Source organism: Trichechus manatus, unplaced genomic scaffold (genome assembly GCF_000243295.1).
Source record: "Trichechus manatus latirostris isolate Lorelei unplaced genomic scaffold, TriManLat1.0 scaffold00094, whole genome shotgun sequence".
NCBI classification, from domain to species: Eukaryota; Metazoa; Chordata; class Mammalia; order Sirenia; family Trichechidae; genus Trichechus; species Trichechus manatus.
Genome location: NW_004444030.1, coordinates 7,494,634 through 7,511,362, shown reverse-complemented (window position 1 = coordinate 7,511,362; position 16,729 = coordinate 7,494,634). Strand labels below are relative to the sequence as shown.

General features: G+C 38.4%; 1 protein-coding gene across 2 annotated transcripts in view; it reads right to left on the bottom strand.

Moving 5' to 3' along the window:
* Positions 1 to 16,729, bottom strand: part of SIK2 (salt inducible kinase 2) — a 114,494-nt gene that overhangs the window by 41,627 nt on the left and 56,138 nt on the right. The gene's annotated exons all lie outside the window — the stretch shown is intronic.

Genomic DNA, 16,729 nt, shown 5'->3' with positions numbered 1-16,729 from the left:
GATACACGGTAAGAGACCAAGACCAGACAACAGCAGGTGGCAAAATATTCACAGTACAACTCAAAATGCTTTTTATGCCTAAGCACTCCTTCTATCTTTTTGCTGAAATTTTATTGAATATGTTTTCTAATCCACATTTTAAAAATAAAATGTATGTAAAACAAACAAGAATCTCTGATATCCCACCAGACAAGGGGTATCTTTTTTTAAAAGGGACACCTTCTTTAAAGCATTCTTTTCATTTAATTATCATACAAACCACCTGCACCATGATACAGGGGTATCTGCAAGTTGCTTAAACAATTCAACACGCTGTTCTCCTGTATACGGGTGCAGTCCTGATCTACCCAAGAACATGCAGACTTGATCTCTAAATCAAACACTGTCATGACAGCCATGTACACTAAACTAAAATAAATATAATTTACAGGATACATTAGCTATCTTTGTGCACTGTTAAAATCTTTATTAAAGTGGTTTACCGGAAAATTAATTCTGCATACACTGTTTACATGAATTCAATAAAACTAAACATTAGAACTCATTCACGTTTCACCTGAAGATCTAAAAGGCCTCTGAAGCTATCTTTTGAGGCAGAGAGGGTCAACACAGATCTTGAAAAGACATTTCTATTTAAGTAACTGTATGGGTGAATCAATATTCACAGTCACCTTCACACATATTTTGCTCCAGTCTGTCTGGTTTACTGGTTTTTTAATTCCATGCTGTTGACCCATGCCATTCTCAATACTAACTATTAAATTTAATAACATTTATACTGCATGTTCATATTACAAAGCATGTTCATATTACAGTAATCCTCCTAAAAATCCTCTCTATGATAACTATTACTCTAGATTTTATAGATGAGGAAGCTGGAGATATAGGGATTAAGTAATCTGGCAGACTTTGAACACCTGGTAAGTGAATGGTCAATCTGGGACCAGAACCTTTGCATTTTTTACTATATCAACTTTCCTTACAAAACCCTGCTCAAATGCTACCTTGCCCTTAAATAGTCCCTCATCACTTCAGGAAGAAATAATTTTATCTTCTCTGAATGCCTTATCACACACAGTCTCACACTGTAATTATCTGTGTATTTATTGTAAATCTCCGAAGACACACAAACCATAAAACCAAACCCACTGCCATCAAGTCAATTCTGACTAGCAGCGACCCTATAGGACAGAGTAGAACTGCCTCATAGGGTTTCTGAGGAATGGCTGGTGGATTTGAACTGTCGACCTTTTTGGTTAGCAGCCAAACACTTAACCACTGCACCACCAGGGCTCCACACACACACCCTTAACCCTAACACACTGTGTTTTAGAAAATAAAAGATACTTTCATTTAAGCTTCCTGAGGAAAGGGATCATATCATTCTCTTCTGTCTTCCTGCAATGCTTAGCATTATGCATAAAACACCACAGGTACAGTACTTAAATGCTTAGCTGATGAAGGTCCTATTATGGATGGTATCATGAACCTTTCCATTAACAATATTATAAAATGTGGAATAACACTGCCACATGCTACACATTATAGGCTTTAAATGAAAGTGGATATTTTGTCTATTCTCCATTTACAAATTAAGATGATCAGCTTGTCACATCTTCCTCTTGCCTTTACAGAGCCCACATCATAGCTATCCATGATTCTGGTGGGGGGCATTTAAGAACAAATATGTACAATTTTTATAGTCAAAATGTCCAAATTGTCACCAGAGTGACTACGTTTAAGAAATGGCAAGCAGACATCATGCCATCTCTTTGTAAGAGTAAATGAGAGTCTCACTTCTATAGTGAGGAGGACCCTAAATACTCCTGTATATATCTCTAAAGGGTTGGACCCCTGGGCAAATATAACCTACTGGGGGGAATGTGACCCATTTTCTGTAAGGAAATATCTTTTGGTTAGTTAATAATTTCTTTCCTAAGATTCCACACCAAATGCTACTAAACTGCATCACTAAAATCAAACAATGATTTCATGGACAAATGACTGATTTCTCAGATAGACAAATTCTTCTTGTTGAAAATGCTAAGTCAACGTTGGTTAGTAGGAAAGATTTTTGAGGTTTCAGCAATACAAAGAAATATAACAGATTCAGTGTGAACAATTGTAAGTTAACAGATACGGAACAAGAACCTAAACTATTGCCTACAAAATGAGTGCTGGGAGGCACAAGAGAATCGACAATTATTGTTTACTGAAGCTATCAGTCCAACCTGGAACTATCACAGACAAGGGTTGGGAAAAAAACTTTGAAGCTTAGCGTCAGGAAGGGTACTGTCAGAAAAACAAAATATTACGTACACTTATACAAAGGCATGGAATATCTGAAACTAGAATTACTATTTAAAGTGACAGCCATAACATATGAACAAATATGTAACACACAGTGAGAAAAATGACAACATCTGAGTTCCAGAGACAAAGAGACCAACTACTTAAAGAGCTGGTACTATCACTTTTTAAGTAAAAATCTCAGCAAGTATTCTAGTATCTATTATTTTCCCCATTCTTTATGGTTTCTGCAGTGTAGGCATCCCTGAAAACTGTAATATCAGCTGAGAAATCAGTACTAGAAGTAACTGAGGCAAAATCTACGGCTGCAAACATAAAATCAGTTTAGGTATACATCTTCCCCGGGGAGGACCACTGTTATCAATCCAAGTTCAAGTTAAGCACAAGGCCCTCAAGCTAACAAGCAAAAAGCACACTCATGTGTCACATTAAAAACTGAATTTCCTTACAATTTTGGAATAAACAAACCTAAGAGTGTAACAGTAATTCTCTATATTAATTGCCTATGTGTGTATTTTCGATGTCCAAATACATTTTTTCTCCATATTACGCCTGTTCTGATTGTTACCAAAAATCAAAGCCACTGCCGTCGAGTCGATTCTGACTCATAGAGACCCTCTAGGACAGAGTAGAACTGTCCCATAGAGTTTCCAAGGAGCAGCTGGTGGATTCAACTGCCAACCTTTTGGTTAGCAGCCGAGCTCTTAATCACTGTGCCACCAGGGCTCCTAAAAAAACCCGTCGCCATCGAGTTGATTCTGACTCATAGTGTCTGATTGTTACGTGAAACGTAATTTTATATTTGTTGACTTTAATAACAAAACTTTTAAAGCTTACATTTTGTATGTGCTATTTTTCCCATTTTGCTTTTCTGGTAATTGATTTTTACTGTATTTTATAAGAATAATGGTCTGCAACAGACTAGACAATTAAAAAATTGGTCTTTCACTACTGATAGTTTCAGAAGTACTGGTAAAGACAAGTAAACAGGCAAATTCAATACAGTGTGATAAAGGCTAGCACAGGAATAAATATATCCTAATAAATATATTATTTATTGCAGACAGCTTTTTTATTTCATTTGAAAGTTTCGAACATATATGAAAGCAGAGAAAACAGTATAATGAATCCCCCAGATTTATGAGTTATCAACACTTTACCACATTTGCTTCATTTACCCTTTTTCCTTTCATTATTTTTTTCCTGTAGTATTCTAAAGCAAATCCCTGACATTATTTTGTTTCAGCCTGAATACTTTTGTACATAACTCTAAAAAATAAAAAAAAAGGAGAGAGAGAGACATTTTCTTACATAACCACAATAACATCACACCTAACAAAATTAACAATTCCTTAATAACACCTAAGACCCAGTCTGAATTCAAATCTCCCTCGTTGGCTTACTTAAAATAGGGCCCGAACAAGATGTGCATGCTTATTTCATCTTTGGTGTCGCTTTTTTCTGGAATAGTCTCCCTACCCCCCAGTCACCCTCCCGCTCCCACCTTTTTCCCACTGCACAGACTTGTTTAAGAAACTGGGTCAATCATCCTACATTCTGGATTTGTCTTTTGCTTCCTCATATTATTTAACGTATTCTTCTATCTCCCAGTTTTCCTGTAAATTGGGATTCAAATATAAAAGCTTGAATAGGTTCAGGTTTACTTTTGAGGGGGAGCAGAGGGCAAGAGTATGTTTTAGATGCATCTATTAGAAAGAATATAACATCAATGATTAATGGGTTCGGGGGATGGAGGGAATCTGATCCTTCAATTATAAAGGTCCTCATCAATCTTTCTGCTAATATCATATTTCTCAAACTCCAGCATATTTCAGAACCCTTAGAGGCTTGTTAAAACATAGATCACTGGGGCCTACCCCAGAGTTTCTTATACAGTAGGTGTTGGAAGAGGCCCAAGAATTTGTATTTTCTAGAAGTACCCAGGTGATGCTGAAGATGCTGGTCCAAGGGCCACACTGAGAACCACAGCTCTAACACTTTTAGTATTTATCGATGGTCACTACCTGAATCAATCATTTCATCAGAAGTTGCAAAAGATTGATTTCCTAATTTTTTAAATTCCTATCACATTTATTAGATCAAATTCTTCTGTAGAAAGATTTTTCTCTTGTCAGCTAGGGCTATTTAGTTACCCCGAGATACAACTTGAACAGGTCAGAAAGAATGAATACTTAATTCTCCCTCTTTAAGTACCAATTTTCAGAGTAAGGGTTTGGCACACTAGCTACTGCCAATGGTGACTATTAAGATTTTTGTTTGTTTTAGTTTCTTTGGCTCATAGATGCTATTGAGAATCTAACAAAAACTATACAGACATATAAACACATTATCTATTTCATCAATTTGTAATTTGGGAGTAAAGTAAACAGACTGATGCAATTATAATATTTTATGCTTAAACAGTCTTAAAATTTAAAAAAAAAAACCTCAGATAATTAAATCCTGGTCAGAGTTCCTAATCTACACATTTGCAAAGACTTCACATTTCTAATTAATAAATTTGAAGGGAAATAGTGTTTTCAGGACTATGACCACTAGCACCTAAAGGTCCAGTAACGTAATCAAAATTGGCTGTTTTTCTCTTAAAATATTCTGAAGATCCATGATTTTCAAGCCCAAATCCCTATTCATTTTTTCCCCTAACATTTCTTTCCTCTAATTAGTACAAAAGGTAACTGTGAAATAAAACTCCTTCTCATTGTAGATCAGAACTCTAATCTTTGTCACCTTCACTTGTATTGATTTTTACCAACCAAATCTGGATAAAACACAGGTAAGGAAGGAAGGTACATTAAATAAAATAAAAACATGAAAAACAGTTTTTTTAGCACATTAACATATGTACCCTCTTACGTTTTGAGTTCTAATAGATAAGAAATGGATTAGGTGTATGATCTGTGTTGACTTAGAATAAATTATCCTAATTTTAAATATTAAATTATAATATTATTTAAAATATTAAATTATATTGAGCCTTTAACCTGGAGACATATTTATGAATATGAAATTACAGATTTTAAAACACTTTGCTTTTCTCCTTATGTTTTTGTAAGCATATAATCATTTCAAATTGTATGTTTGACAAAAATTAAAGGAAATTGTTGCCTGTGGTATACTCTAGCAATTTAATTGTGCTTTCAGCAATTTTCCTACATTAGACTGTTTGCATCTGTTAAGACTCTGAATCAGTTCTTCAAGCTATTTGGAACTGCTGAAGCAAACCATGGTCTTCTAAGAAGTAAAATGAGATTTTAGTTACATAGTTTAAAGTTCTAAAGGTTATTTGCAATTGACTTCCTTGACTGTATGCTCAAGTTTTCAGCAACAGTTAAAAGCAAATATAGTCTGAAATTATTTATAATGCCCACACGGAAGCCACAGTTTGCAATATGTGATGATAGTAACAGATAAAAACAGATAACCTGATAGATTTTTCATATCTTTGATAAAACACCTAAAATAAAAATTTTCAAATTCCTTTGCACCTAGGGAAATTTCAGGAGCCCTGGCGTATGTAGTTAAGTACTTGACTGCTAACTGAAAGGTCGGTGGTTCAAACTCACCAGCCGCTCTGTGGGAGAAAGATGTGGCAGTCTGCTTCCGTAAAGACAACAGCCTTGGAAACCCTATAGGGCAGTTCTACTCTGTCCTATAGGGTCGCTATGAGTTAGAATCAACTCGACAGCAATGGGTTTTTTGGGAGGGAAATTTCAGAATATAGTAGAAATAAGTTCTAGAGTCAGACAAACCTGATTTTGAATGCTGGCTCTACTTCTCACTACTGTGTAACCCTGGGCAAGTTATTTAACCTCGAATCCTAAAATTCCTCATCTTTAAACTGGGGATGTGGTGACAAACATGTGGAAGAGGACTGGCATGGCGGCACTTGTGAGGGTGCCTCACGGGGCAGGGGGGAGTGTGTGTGTGGCCAGCAAACAAACGCAGAAGGCGTGTGTTATATGTGTAAAAATATGATACATGAGATAATATGGAAAGTGTCTACCAGAGTTCTAATTGGAGGCAGTGGTGGTTCAGTGGTAGAACTCTCACCTTCCTTGTAATAGACCTGGGTTCGATTCCCAGCCAAGGCACCTCAAGTGCAGCTACCACCTGTCTGTCAGTGGAGGCTTGCGTGCTGCTATGATGCTGAACAGGTTTCAGCAGAGCTTCCGGACTAGGACAAACTAGGAAGAAAGGTCTGGCAATCTGCTTTCAAAAATCGCCCAGTGAAAACACTATGGAGCATGTCACTGATTTAATTATGTCCCCCCAAAAACGTGTGTACAATTTGGCTGGGCCATGGTTCCCAGTATTGTGTAGTTGTCTTCCATTTTGTGATTGTAATTTTATGTTAAAGAGGATTAGGGTGGGATTGTAATACCCTTACTAAGGTCACATCCCTGCTCCAATGTAATGGGAGTTTTTCTGGGGTGTGGCCTGCGCCACCTTCATCTTACAAGAGATAAAAGGAAAGGGAAGCGAGCAGAGAGTTGAGGACCTCATACCACCAAGAAAGCAGCACCAGGAGCAGAGCGCGTCCTTTGGACCTGGGGTCCCTGTGCCTGAGAAGCTCTGCATCCAGAGGAAGATTGATGACAAGGACCTTCCTCCAGAGCAGACAGAGAAAGCCTTCCTCTGGAACTGATGCCCTGAATTTGGACTTCTACCCTACTAGACTACGAGAAAATAAATTCCTCTTTGCTAAAGCCATCTACTTGTGGTATTTCTGTTACAGCAGCACTAGATGACTAAGACAGAGCACAACGGTCTGATCCTGTTTTGGATGGGGTACGTTGCTGCTTGATGGCAGCTAATAACAGCTAGTAGAGTGCTAATCACCAAAGATACATTAAAAAATATATGTGGTCAATGAATGAATGCACTTAGACCCCAGACCGCTCTGTTTCCTCACTAATAAGCACCAAGTTGTTGTTGTGCAGAATCCAACCTTTTTTTTTTTTTTATTGTACTTCAGGTGAAAGCTTACAGAACAAATAGTTTCTCATGAAACAGTAGTACACATATTGTTTTATGACACTGGTTAACAACCCCACAACATGTCAACCTTCTAACTTCTCAACTTTTTTTTTTGGTGAAAATACACATAGCCAAAGATACACCATTTCAAAAATTTCTACATGCACAGTTCAGTGACATTGACTACGCTCCTCCAATTGTGCTGTTATTCTCACTTGAGATGAAGGCTTACAGAACAAAATAGTTTCTCATTTAATGGTTACTACAAATGTTGCCCTATGACAATGGTTAACAATCTCACAACACATCAACAATACCCTTACCCAACCTTGGGTTCCCTATTACCAGCTTCCTTGTCCCCTTCTGCCTTCTGGCTCTTGTCACGGGACTACTGTACCTCATTAGTCTCATTTGGTTTTACGGGGCTGTCCACTCCCAGGCTGAACGGTGAACCTCGGAGATAACTTCACCACTGAGCTAAAAGGGTGTCTGGGGGCCATACTCTCGGGGTTTCTCCAGTCTCCTTTAGGCCAGTAAATCTGGTCAATAAGCACCAAGTTTTGCTCTTGGTGAGAGGTTCACAACCTTACTTTTTCCACATATGAATTCTAACTTGATGGCAAAGAAGCCTTCAAGAGTGTCTTATTTCCACATCTATCCTATTGGCTTCTGTCCATATTTAGTAATTTTTTTATCATGCTGTCTGCAGTGTCTAATAAGAGAATTAGTCATTAAAATATGAAATACGTTAGAAAAAGCTTATAATTCCATATTTGAAATACTTAATAGGACAAATCAAGGCTTATAAACATGGACAAAGAACATGATTTTTGGCCCAGTTTCCATATATGTACAGATCTTTAAAAAACAACAACTCAGTTATGAATCTGAATAAAGTCAATTATATCAGAGTGACAAGGACAGTAGCATAGTGCTACTTGCTCAACTGTACTGACTCTGTTCAGGTCAATCTCAAAGCACAGTGCTTTATCCCTCAAGGAATCATGTTAAGGAAGAAAGTTAAAGTTTACTGTGAATTTAACATGTTAAAAGCCATCCATTTATTCAACAAACATTTGAGTGATTTCTTTGTGCCAGCCACTATGGTTGGCATTTTGCCCTCATGGACCTCCTGAGTCGAAGAAAAGACAGTAAGTTGACAAATAAATATTATAACTATAGGGTAAAATAAATGCCAGGGAAATAGAGCGATCAGCTGGAAAGTATCTGGGGGAGGCCAGTTTAAATAGGGTGGCCAGGAGAGGCCTCTATAAGAAAGTATTATTTTACCTGGGGGTAAAAGGATCGCAGGAAAAGCATGCGCAAAACCAAAAGGAGGCCAATGAGGCTGATGCATAAAGAGTAAGGAAGAGGGAAGGCATACGATGAAAGCGAAGAACTGGAAGTCAAACTTAGCAAGGATTTATAAGCCTAAGGAATGACTCTATTTTAAAACACTAGGAAACCATTTGAGGGTTTTAAGTAGGTGAGAGACCTGATCTAATTTACATTTTAAAAGCACTTAAAATTATCTGAAACTGTGAACTTCATGTAAACAAATTATGCCAGTCCCATTAAACAAAAAAATTAAAACAAAACAAAACAAAGTATTTTTAAGCACCTCTATGCACATGGTCCTGATAGGTGATGTGGGAGCCACAAGGAAAACAAAATTCAGGAAAATAAAATGCAAACAAATTTATCACATATATGAAAAAAGGTTAAATGATAAAAACTTTAATAGCACTTCCAGACAATAATGGAATAGATGTCACAAGGCAACAACTGGCTTACAGACATAAAATGAGATACTGTCTGAAACACCATGAACTTCCTTAATATTATCTAAGAACAATGGCTGGCTTTCCTTATTGATTTTGATATATGTAGTAACGTTTCATTAGCTGTCCTGGCACTGTGTTTTAGCACTAATTTTTTGGAAAATAATGTCAACTGAATAGCCTGGGAAAGCAACCAGACTCATATTTAATGCTACCAGATGATGCTGTCATCTCGATGGTATTAAGCATTCCACACAACTCCCTAAATAGGTATTTTCATTCCACCTATTTTTATCATCTCTACGGGACCTCAAAGTCTGTTGTAAATTATTTCTGAGTAATGAATATGACTGGACTGATAAATGAGTCACTCTAGGCTGAACTACTAATGTTGTACGCTATTTACTCAGTTTATGGTAGTGTTATAATAATATTTATAAATGCAATCTGGTCACACTTCTAACACATTCTTTACACAGATAAATACATCCAGATAGCTATTTTGATATGCAATTATGTCTTAAGAAGAAAAGAAATGTAGTCTAAAGAACAGACTATGGCTTATTAAACAATGCAATTTTTAGGAACTAGGATACTGTCATGGTTTGAATTATGTCCCGCCAGAAATGTGTTATCAGTTTGGCTGTACCATGATTCCTGGTACTGTGTGATTTTCCTACGTGTTGTAAATCCTGCCTCTATGATGTTAATGAGGGAGGATGGGTGGCAGTTGTGTTAGTAAAGCAGGACTCAATCTACAAGATTGGATTGTGTCCTGAGGCAATCTCTTGAGATAGAAAAGACAGAAGTGAGCAGAGAGACAGGGGAACCTCATACCATCAAGAAAGCAATGCCGGGAGCAAAGTGCATCCTTTGGACCGGGGTCCCTGTGCGGAGAAGCTCCTAGTCCGGGGGAACACCGAAGAGAAGGAGGCCGACAGAGAGAAAAAGCCTTCCCCTGGAGCTGACCCCCTGAATCTGGACTTTTAGCCTACTCTGACTGTGAGGAAATAAACTTCTCTTTGTTAAAACCATTCACTTGTGGTACTTCTGTTATAGCAGCACTAGATGACTAAGACAGATTCAAATGCCAAACTTGGAGAAGACACCGATATAAAGGAAGCAAATTTCTTATTTTAATACTTTTGTTTCTGTATATAGGTACAAGAAGCCCCGGTGGCACAATGGTTAAGTGCTTGGCTGCTGACCAAAAGGTTGGCAGTTCGAACCTACCAGCAGCTCTGAGGAAGAAAAAACGTGGCAATCTATTCCCATAAAGATGTGAGCCTAGGAAACGTTATGGGCAAGTTCTACTCGGTCATATACAGGGTCGGTATGAGTCAGAAGGAGCCCTGGTGGCTCAGTGGTTGAGTGGTTATGACTGGTAATCAAAACGTCAACAGTTCAAATCCACTAGCCATTCCCTGGAAACTCCATGGGACAGTTCTACTCTGTCCTATAGGGTCGCTATGGGTCAGAATCGACTCAGAGGCAACAGGTTTGGTGTGTTTTTTATGAGTCAGAATAGATTCGCTGCATATAACAACAACATATATATGTATACTGAGGATATCTACATTTTTAGCAAATACTTGAGATCTAAGAAATTGTCATTATTCATTGATAAATCAAAGGGCAGATATATTTATTTACTTTTTTTGTGAGTTTTCTTCAGGTGAATTGAAAGAGTGGAAAACAATGAAGCAATGCTGAACTAGTTCGCTCAGAAATGAGCAGAGGGAACCCAAGGGTGGAGATACGCTTATGACATGCTTGTCTCCACAGAGTACTGGTTTGATAGGGATCAGCAATTTAAACACTGGTTATCAAAAACAAGGAGCGATAAAGGCATGAAGTGGCTGGCTTACACACTTTCATGGGTGTGCTTACATTTAAAATAAGGACAAGGGAGGATCCCCACGGAATAGTTTCCTCTTTTCCTGAGGGGTCTGGGGAAGAGAATGTGGGGGAAGATGCTCATAGGATTATATGATTCAGTTTTGAGTGTTGATTGTTAACAGGGTTAATTGTGATTGTAAAAACTGTAATCGTCGAGGCTCTAAGTGTGAAAGAGTGGACTAAGGGGGAGGTACTGCTGGACTGGAGTACAGTGACCAAATCTAAAGTAAAGGTTTTGCTAGGCTGATACCTCGTCAGGCTCAGAGCAAGGGAATAACCTTCTCTCAGTTAAATTTTATCAGAGGCCAGAAAGGGTGAAGCTGAGATGACTTTTGGAGAACCTGACCAGATCAGATGGACATCTGCAGCTGACCTGAGTGGCTGAAACGTGAGTAACCTCACCCTGAGGACTCTTTGCCCTACTGAAGGACTAATTGTTAATGACTACTTTGGACTGGGAAAATGAGTGGGAGGGGGAAGTTAATCCTTCAAGTATGAAAGGGCCATTTATTTAATATGGCCCTTCTAGCCACAGTCTTTATAACTCCCACCAAATTACTGGGTAGACTATGCAAATAAGGTGTATGGAACCCTAACGAGGAGACTGGTCAGTTTTGCCATCCTGCTAGGCTTAAAAGAGAGCCAATTCCACAGCAGAAGAAGGATCTCACCACCACCAAGAAAGAAGAGCCAGGAGTGAAGTGTGTTCTTTGGATCCGGGATCCCTGTGCTAAGAACCTCCTTGATACAAGAGACAGAGAGAGAACTGTAACACAAGAGATGGCGAGAGATGGCAAGAAACAGCAGCAGCAGAAGAAGCAGAACCAGGAGACTGGCAGGAGACAGCGCAGTGGGCTTCCCGGCCCAGAGAAAGAGAAAGCTGAGTGCCTTCGAGTAGGAGACTTGCTGGTGGAGTAGGGTGCCTCCGGGAAATGGAGCTAGCTTTGCCAACCTATGGAGCTACAGCTGCCATCAGGCCAAGGCTTACTGGCAGAGTGGGGTGCCTCTGGGCACATACTGGCAGAGCTAACAAGAGCTTTGTTTAACACTTGCCCAAGCAGGGCAGAGGCCCTAGGGACCAAGGGCCAGAGAGAGGCCTGCCTACAGCATGGCTGAGAAGAGGCTGTCCTGATTAAAGAACTATATTCTGAGTGTTCCTGAACCTGAATTGTAAGCTGTTACTTCCCTAATAAACTCCTTAACTGTGAGTATGGTCTGTGAGTTCAGTGTGACTATTACAACGAATTATCGAACCCAGTTGAGAAGCAGAGAGAGCCATGGGAGGGAGGGCTGGTGTCAAAACTGGTAAAAAGGTTAGCAAGAGAAGGTATGTCTCACCTCTGCCTCATAGCAATCAGCCTTGGGCTGATGCAGATGGAGATTCTCTCTCCCTCTCATGAAGTTGGAGGAGGTCAAACGCCACCCCGCCACCCCCACATCATTTTTACACTTTGGATTTAATCCTTTGAAATTGATAGGATTAAGCAATCAGTGCCAGCATGGATTTATAATTTGCATGCAATGAGTTTCTGGCTCTGTAATCGTTTCCTGAAGAAAATTTCATCATGCAAATAAATGACAAAGACTTAATTCACAGTATTTTAAACTACTATAATTAAGATGCAGTTTGTGCCATGAATAGAATGAGGTTTCATCAATATCGGCACCTCTCCTTCTGAGTAAAGTCAGAGCTAAGTAGGGAAACATAACCTTCTGGTTATTACCGTATTTTTACACAAATAATGTGCACGTTATACGTCTTTTTGCCAACCGCACGCCACCCCCCCCCCGTTATTTTTGTAAGTGTGGTATGCCAATTTTTTTTAACATGTTGCTGACTTCAATTTCTATTTCTGATCACATGAAAGCTTCACTCAAGGTAGGTACTGATTTTATATTACTTGAAATTTAAGCCAAGAGTATTTACAGTAGATCAACTGTTGAGCTAATGCACCACAATTATCAAACAAATGCAGTTTCAATTGTTTATTTTCTGATTACTGGGGACTACCAAACTCGATTCATGACTTCCTGACCATAGCTTATACATTTATTATGCAATTATGATCAAAAGTAACATTTTTTAGACCATATTTGACTACACTACAAATTACATTCCACACAGCCTTAAATTTAAAAGAAGACTGGGGTTTTGGGAAGGGTAATGGCTTTGGATCTAGACAGACCTAGGTTCAAGTACTGGTTTTGCTACTTGTTAAGATGTCTAGCCCTGGACAAATTAATTAACCCCTGTTTCCTTTTCTAATAAAAGGGGACACCTCCACCTGCTTCACAGAGTTGTTTTGAGGGTCAAACAAGATGTAAGTGAAGTGTCTCGCATAGTCCTCAGCATACAGTGGGTACTTGGAAACTGTTAAGTTTCTTTTCTTCCCTGAAGAGATTTTCAAATGGGAGGATATAATATTGAAATAGTCTATTGAAAAAGTATCATACCGCAATTTAACTCTGTTAGTTATTGTAAACACATAGGTAAAGAGAAGAAAAGACACTCCGGGGGCTGAGAATGTGAAGCAGGGTTTAGAAACGCAGTCTATGGCCTGTGAGAAAGGGATAGCCGAGATCAGAGATAATGGTAGAGGGTTGAAGGAAAAACGCGTGCAAAAGGCAAACCAAAGTCAGGGTCTAATGACCATAAAGTCTAAATGCTGGGTAAATTGACATAAGCAGAATACTGCAAAGTGATTAACATCTTAATTGCTAGTTTACTGAGAAGTTTTTCAACTCAATTTACTAGGAATATTTTTTGTAGGAAAACATGTCTAATCTTATACGAAAGTCAAAATGAAAAGGTTTTCCTTATAATTTTGATGAAACATAAACCATAAAGGGAAGAATATCATCTGTTCACAGAACTATTAATAGCCAGTTAACTGAGAGCCCTGGTGGCGCAGTGGTTAAAGCGCTCGACTGCCAACCAAAAGGTCAGCTGTTTGAGCCCTCCAGCTGCTCCGTAGGTGAAAGACATGGCAGTCTGCTCCTGTAAAGATTTACAGCCTTAGAAACCCTATGGGGCAGTTCTACTCTGTTCCATAGGGTCACTATGAGTCGGAATTGACTCACTGGCAGTGTTTTGTTTTTTTTTTTTACTTCTCTGAGGACTGTCATGTCGGGCAGATTCTGAGAGAAACAAATTACATATACGAATGACTTCTCTCTCTTACACACACACTCTCACGTTAGTAATTCCGAACTGAGTGCAGTTCCCCACATGTACCCGCCCTTGCACATGCTGTTCCCTCTGAGTATCTCCGCCCTCTTCACTGTGCTAATTCCTACTCATCTTTCAAGATTCATCTAGTGTATTATCTCCTTAAGGAAGTCTTTCCTAACTCTTCTGGCTGGGTAGGGCAGGTACTAAGTAAATGCTGAATAAAGAAAAAGATCTACTTTTTTAATATTGTAAAAACTACCCTGAAACTTCCTTGTAAAAATTAATTGGTATCTACTCTTTTTCCCTCAAATCCAATGTAATTTATTTTATGTCACAAGACTTACCACGGATACAGAACTATGGCCTCTTCCTAGTGACCTTAAACAATGCATACTTGGGAAACATGTTACAATGAAGAATAAAAAATTTAACAGCTTTATTGAGATATAATTAACACGACATACAATTCATCCATTCAAACTGCACAATATATTGTTTTCTAGTGCATTCACAGGGAGAATAATCTTTTTTAACAACACTAAAAACTCTCTGGGTTTTGAAACCATCAATCTGTGATTACTATGAGATGAAACACAGTGGTGAAAAAGCGATTATTCCATCTTACATAGTTGGGCTGAAAATACTTCCTTAAAAAATCAAGCTGGGGACTACATTATCGGGCTTATGGGAGTAGGGGGAAAAAAACCAAACAAATCTGTACTAACTTCCATCTCATCAAATGTGAAGAAAGGATTATCTCTAGGGCTTGATAAATATTTGTCAAATGAATAAAATGTCCAACTGTCTAGGAAACATTTATAGTAAATACTTCCAACTGGATACCATTCAATCCCTTACAGTCAACATGTTCAGAAATGTTCAGAATGTAAGTCATTACTCACTGGTTTCTTTTGTAACTTCCCCATTCCTATTAATGGCACTAGTGTGCTCCTTACAGTCATCTTTGATATCTGGCTCTCCTTCATTGTGTCATATTCTGTGGTGTTTGTAATTTCAGGGTTGCAAATTCACACTCAGGAGACAATCCACCTCCCCTATTCAGTCCACCCGGAAACTTAAGTCTTAGTTCAAACTCAGATTATAACCAAAATCTGGGCCTAGCTCATCATTTAAAAAAATTAATACTCTTTTACTAAGATAACCAATAATGTTGTTAGTTGCTACTGGGTAGATTCTGACTGATGGCCACCCATTAATAAATATTGTTTTTAAAGACGCTTCTTGAAGGAGAAATAAACCTCTGGTACAACCTAGTACATTTCTCAATAATCTTTATTATTGTTATCCACAACTTAATCTAACTCTTTCTCTCCAAAAATCTGATTAGAATGCTAACGCAACCCTGCAGACTCCCTTGTCATGACACACCTTTTAGGGACTGTATTCCTTTTTGGCATTGCAAGTCAGCTATTCAGGAATTTTACTCTGACTCTCCCGTTATCTCAAGTACTATAAAAAGGTAATGAGTAAATCCTGGAACTGTAACATGGAGTTCACGTATGTCATGACTTTCTCTGCAATAACGACTTCTATTTTCATATCATTTGCTGTCGTTTGCTATTATTACCCCCAGGATTTGCTAGTTAGGAATTTCTTGAAATTTATACTCAAGTTCCTATTTTTAGCTTGATTTAAACAACAACAACAACAACAACAACAAAACCAAACCTGTTGCCACTGAATCGATTCCAACTCATAGCATCATAAATGCAGATTGGTTAAAAAAAAAAAAAGATGTTTAAACAGCTCAGTAAAGTTTTAACTGAGGCATAAGACATTTATCAATCTGATACAAAAAACATGAACAAGCAGAAAGAGACGACAACAATGAAATTTAAGTGTTTGGATTTTTTTTTCTTTTTAGTGTCCTAAGAAATAAAGAAAGAACAGACTACTGAAATTAGAGGACGTAAAAAGTAGAGACATCCTAAACTTGATTACATTGCAAAAGTCTGTTGTTGCTGGCAATGGCAACAAACAATCCACCTTTAACACAAAGGAAATCCCTGGGTGATGCAAAATGGTTAATGTGTTTAGCTGCTAACTGAAAGGCTAGAGGTGCTAATCCACCCAAAGGTGCCTTGGAAGAAAAGCCTGGCAATCTACTTCCCCCCAAAATCAGCCACTGAAAACCCTTTTATATCTTGGAGATTCTAATAGAAAACAAGAGGTTTTTTTCAGCATCATTTACACAAGCTTTTATTCTCTCTACTTCATGCCAGTTCAATAGTCACAGTCACAGTTCTAAAGCTTCTCCTGCCCGACTCTGTTTGGAACTCTCCAAGGTTCTGACCCTTAATGGTGGTCTAGTAACTCTAGATAGCAGCACTAGGAAACCAAGGTCTATAAAAAACAGAACCACAGGCTCAGTTCCTCTGCCATTTCTAAATCTTGATTATGGGATCTCTCATCCACTTTGGACTCACTCTGATTATTCCATCCCATCCAGGGCCTACACACTGACCATCTATACCTGCCTCATGGCACCCTGGTATATCACCCTAAATCCTATCAAATTTCTACAGCATCTGGATCTATTTCTTTCTTG